The following is a 6,000-nucleotide window of genomic DNA, read 5'->3' on the forward strand; positions in this document are numbered from 1 at the left end:
CCTATTTTTGAGGCCGGCGCCCCCCCCTTTTTAGATCGCCCCCCCTTTACATCTACATCAGTATGTATTTTCATAAGTCTGTGAAACCTCAACATCAGCTTAGAGGCCACATGGTGGCTACACATTAATTAATTAATTAATTCAGTAAACCACCCTCCCCTGAGGATCATGGCAGGATTATAAAGAACAATACATTGAACTCGGTTTTGTGTCTAGTAAAATATAGCAATAGTAATAACAACAACAACAGAGTATAACTATTTAACAGAACAACAATCAATAGGTCCATGGTTCAGTTCAGGTACATGGATTCTTGGGAGGGAGGTTCAGGGACCCAGTGATGTTACTGGTTCCAGTTGACCTCAACCGAATGCTGGTGGAAGATCTCCTTTTTGCAGGCCCCGTGGAACTGTTTTAGTTCCGTTAGGGCCCTGATCTCTCCCGGGAGCTCATTCCACCAGGTGGTGGCCGGAATACATAGATGGTGGGAAGCAGAAGCTACAATAGTGCTTCATTCATGTAAAAAGGAAGACGTTTAGGAAGATTTTTATTTATTTTATTTATTTGATTTGATTTATATACCGCCCGTCCATATGTTTCAGGGCGGTTTACATACAACATCATAGGGGGATACATGGAACGAGTCAACATCCAACATAGTCAATATACAACAATAACAACCCAACAGTGGTTCTAAACAACAACTTTAGTGATCCCAACAATAACAACATAACAAGCTGCATCTTTTCTTTGAATTTCACAAGCACTTTTCTATGTGTTTATTTATGTTGTTCCATCTGTCACTCTGTATTATCTTAATTATACAAAGATTTTTTTAAATAATTATATTAAATTCCTACATGCCTTTGCATGTAATTTAATCAGCCAACAAAGACTATTTTTCCATAACTGCCACTGCTGCCAACTTGGCCACTTGGATGCTCTTTGGGCATGGAGCCTTTTTCAGCAAAGCAATCCAGACTAGAATCCAATTAGGCACTATCATATACTGTGGATGGAAAATTATAAATTGTTCTGATAAAACGCTTATTTTTATGATGAATTTGTTTTAAAAAGAAGTCAGAATAGTGTAAAATGACAAAAAACAAAACAAAACAAAAATGACTTTAAAATGGAATCCTTTCTTCTCTGGTTGACTTGAATGGACATCTGTGACATTCTTTATAAGCTACCTCTGACCTGGAGTAGTTCCAGCCAACCCATTCCATCCAACCCATATGGAGTAGATTTTTGATTGTTTTAGGGGGATTTTATTGGGGATTTTATGCGTGTTTTGTAACCTGCCATGAGCCTTACTGAGAATGGTAGGCTAGAAATCTAAACAACAACAACAACAACAACAACAATAATTTGTTCCTCACATGGGAATTAGGTGGAGTAGGAGGTGAAAAAACTAGCAAACAAGGAGGAAGGGAGTTTCTTCTTTTTTTGAAGACTCAGAAACGTCCCACTTTGGTGACAAGAAGGGTTGCCAGTTCACCCGTGACACCAGCAGGGGATAGGCATTAGGATTGCCAGATCTAAATTGGGAAAACACATTGAGATTTAAAGATGCAGAGGTCAGGGACCTCAGAGGGTACAATGCCACAGAGTCCACTCTCCAAAGCATTCATTTTCTCCAGGGAAATTGATCTCTGTAGTCTGGAAATGAGCTATAATTCCAGGAGATCCCCAGATCCTACCTGGGGGCTGATATCCCTAGTAAGAGAAGACCCTTGGACAATGGGCCAGTTACAAATGGTCAACTGGAGACATCAAGTAACACAGATTACTGCTTAATCTGGAATTCCAGGACCAGATAGGATCGTGTCCTATTCAATCTATGGAATAGCGAGTTCCATCTAGGGGTCCCCCCTGACAAAGAAACTCACATTTCTCTTAGGGCTAATTTTGCCCTTTTAAAATGAAGACCAAGAATGTCGAGCTAGTCAAACCTTACAAATCACAAATCAGTTTTCTCACACCATCCTATCTGAAGCAAACATGATTGAAGTAATTTTCCAATAGCTGACTAGGGGATCTACAAGGTGAACATTGCCACTTCAGTCTGCATTGTTTGCACCTTTCTCTTTCAGTGATAAAATGTATGCTGTAATGAAAAATAAAACCCTGAAAGAATCTAAAGGAATTACCGTTCTGTTGAATAAGTTAACCCTATAACAGAACATGACAAAACACCATAACTATTCTAACACTCATCTGAGCAAGTGCCTTAATGGGGACTCTAAAACAGGAGATGCAATATGTGTGTTTTAAAGTCATAAAGCAGAAGTGCCTATGAATTATTTAGGCCAAACCTTGTTTTGCAGCCACCACTAGTTTTTTTAAAAATCCTTATTAACTACTTGAGCACTACAAGTTACAAATGCAGGATGCATCTCTCACCTCATTAACAACATGGAGTTTTTCCCTCTGAAAGACTTAAGGAAGAAAAATTACCTCTCATGTCCATACTACCAGGGTTGGGAAGGACAACAGAGAGGAACATTTCTTTCAGAAAGGCAAACATTCCATTACAGGAATCATTCTATTGACTGTGATATGGTATTGCAAAGGAACAATTATATCAGAATAAGTGAAATGTAATCAGTGGAGCCCACTGAAATTATATATCAGAGTTACTTTGCACACTTCTAAATAAAAGGAGTTATTCTCTGGTTTAGTTTGGTTTTCTTAGAACATGTTTAGCGTGCTTTGTGACTATACTTCCAAAATGAACTTTGGCTCTACAAAGGAAATGAGATTGGATGATTTTGGATGAAGTTGGATGAAGTTAAGATTCTTTTTGGGGGTAGCCATGTTGTCTGAAGCGATAGAACAAAGTTTGAGTCCAGTGGCACCTTTAAGACCAATGAAGTTTAAGTCTGAAGAAGTGCATCTGCACACAAAAAAGCTTATACCCAGAATTAAACTTTCTTGATCTTAAAAGTGGTATTGTACTTTGTTCTGAAGATTCTTCCATTAATTCTTCAACTTTAGCATCATTCCAAACCCAGATTACCATCTGAGGTGCACAGATAAACTTTCTTCTATGTTAGAAGAGTAACCAATATGACACTTTCAATTTTTTTTTTGGCTTTTATGTTATTACTAGGGATAAAGCCCATTTATAAAAATGGGCAGAGCTTGGGCGTTGGGAGAAGTGTTCTTGCGGGGCGTTGTAGGGAGGAGGCGGTGTAGTGTCCAGCGGCAGATGTGAGGGGAAGGCAGGGAAGCAGCGCAGCGTGGGCTGGGGGTGGGGTGACCAACGGGAAGGGGAAGGACGCATGCTCGGGATTCTGGGCATGCGTGGAGCATGTGGGGGTGGGGGGGTAGGGCCGCAGCTACGCTTTGGTCCTCACAACCAGGCCTGCGTGTGACTCCGCGCATGCCTCGTTCATTTAAAGGCCGTGGGAGCAGCCAGGCAGAGCGGCCAGCGCAGGCGAAATGTAAAGGAAGGGCAAGGGCTGTGGAGGACCGGGGTAAGGTGAGCATTGTGTCGGTGAGGCTGCAAGGGCGGGGACAGGGATGGTGGCTGGAGGATAGGCGGCGGCTGGTTCTTGGTGCTTTGTGTCAGGACAGGAAGGGGTCCGGGCTGAGGGGGGGTGATCGGTCGGTGGGCGGGCAGGTGATTGTGTGGTTGGGGGCGCTGGAAGCGTGTGAAGTAGTGGCAGGGTGGGAAGGGGTCTGGGGAGGGTGGGAGGATGATTGGATGGTGTGCGTGCAGTGAGTGTGTGTGTGTGTGTTCGAAGCATGGGAAGCGGCAGCGGGGTGCGGGGAGGTTGGGGGGTTAGCGGTCGGCGGTCGGTTGCGTGAGTGTGTGGGTGGGGGGGTGTTTTAAGGGAGGGGAGCGGCGGTGGGGTGGGAAGGGGAGTGGGGATGGAGGGGGGTAGTTGGTGTCATGCAGGGACATTTGGGGGGGAGGGAAAGGAGCAGGGAAGCCGCGTCATTGACGCGGCATCCCGGCTCCTTTCCCCAGGGCGATGGGAAGGCAGGAGGACTCACCGTGGGCAAAGGCAGCGTGTCCTTCGGCACAGCGAGTCCCCTGGCAGGCAAGGCCGGGGCAAGCAGCCACAGGGGAGGCGTGCTTTGCGCACCTCCCCAGTGGCTGCTTGGCTCTTGAGTGGCACTCGGAGAGGCTAATCAGGAGCCGCTTTGCGGCTCCTGATTCGCCCCTCCGAGTTTTTATCATGGACAGAGCCCGCCCTAACTCCTCCCCAATAGCCCTTAGGGCTTTATTTAATCCGCTCCACAGGAGCGGTTAAAGATGAGCAGATAAGCCCACTGTATGTTAAATACAATGGGCTCTAAGCGGGCTGCAGCAGCAGCAGCAGTGTTAAGAGCCAGCAGGAGGCAATAGGACATTGGGTGGATGGGGGAAGGAAGTGGCCATGCTCCCCTGGCTGCCCGGCCCACTCCAGAGCCCTGCATCATGCCCCAGAGGCAGTCGTGAGGCTTTGGCAGGGGGAGGCATTGAGTATTTCACCCTCCCTGCTTGCCAGCATCTGGGGCCCCACGAAGTGCTGCGGTGGCAGGTGTGGGGATTTCGGAGAGGGAGGGGGGAGGTGGCAGATATTCTCCCTTGGTGCGCCCTCCTCCCGTAGTGTGAAGCGCTGGCGAGAAGGGTTCCCGCTGGGCTGGAGAATGGGCGGCGCACTCCATGTCAACATGGCAGAGGCTTCCAAGGGCAAAGCCCTTGGAAGGGTGATGAGGGTGCACCACAGTCACAGCCTCCATAGTGCAGGAGGCGGTAGGGACAAATGTGAGTGAGTGGAGCACCTTGGATAAGACCAGTTTCATAAATATTATAAGGAACCATGGATAAGATTATGAGCCCTTGGGGGGGTCCAGTTTGGTAGATCATTTTATGCCTTTTAAAAAACATTTTCATTTTAGGTTGAACTCAAAAGATCAAACGTTTGAATTAATATTGAAGTGAGGCCATATTAGCCAGTTCTCTCTCACTGAATATATTGGAGGTATTGGATATAAAGTGCCTGTCTCACACAATGGCACAACACTGAAAAGGGAAAGGTGATGCTTAGATTGACTATGAATGGGTCTAATGTATAGAGGAATTATCTACAGCTAAAATTATTGCTGAAGAATTTAGTGGCTTTTGCACGTAGCCAAATATTTCTCTTTTATCAACAGGGTGCGGTAACAAAAATGTACAAAATAACCAGTCCTTATTTTTGATCAGTATTTGGTTTATTGTGTGATATAAATGTATTCTAAAACCTTGTTGCACTTGCTTTGCTGTAAGCATTGCTGTAAAACTAATAATTGAAACTTTAACACAGCAGAAGTTATGATTTACATTGAATATTTTGTATTGCAGAAGTCACAGAATTTTGTTGACTCTAACTGTAAACCGAGTGTCAGATCATTACACATAAACTTCCCAGACTGAATTTTCTCATTTTACAAATGTGTAAGATTTGGAACAATGCATAATGGCAGAGGATGGATGGACAGGCAGCAAATTACATGAAAAAGACATTATGATACCAAACCACCAATCATATTTGCTATTGTGAATGAAACAATTTACGAGAAACCACCCTTAGCTAAAGAGCAGTGCTGCCTGTCATTAGACAAACCAAAATTAACTGTTGTCTTGAATACTCTTCTTTCTAAGAGATATTGCTGAAAGCAACCAAGTAGCTTTTTTTCTTAGTGTCTGGAAGTCTTGTATAGTGGGTAGGGCCCATAACAACCTGAAGACAATGTCAATGTGTTTGCTCATGAAGCTGTCTATAGTTTCACTCCTTAGACCAGAATATTTCAACCCATGGGTCCAACAAAATAATGGGTCAGAAAACTTGTGAAAGTGGTTTTCAGATGTACATGCTATGTTTTCTTTTTAAAGCAGGCCACCATTCCAAGTGCTGAAAGCCACTAGTCTTTACCTTTGTCACACAGGATGGGAATGTACTCCCCGAAAGGTGCAGGATGTTGTAGCTTGGAAATGTGTTTGGGCCCAGCCCTCTTGTTGTG

Source organism: Paroedura picta, chromosome 5 (assembly GCF_049243985.1).
Source record: "Paroedura picta isolate Pp20150507F chromosome 5, Ppicta_v3.0, whole genome shotgun sequence".
In the NCBI taxonomy this organism is placed as follows: domain Eukaryota; kingdom Metazoa; phylum Chordata; class Lepidosauria; order Squamata; family Gekkonidae; genus Paroedura; species Paroedura picta.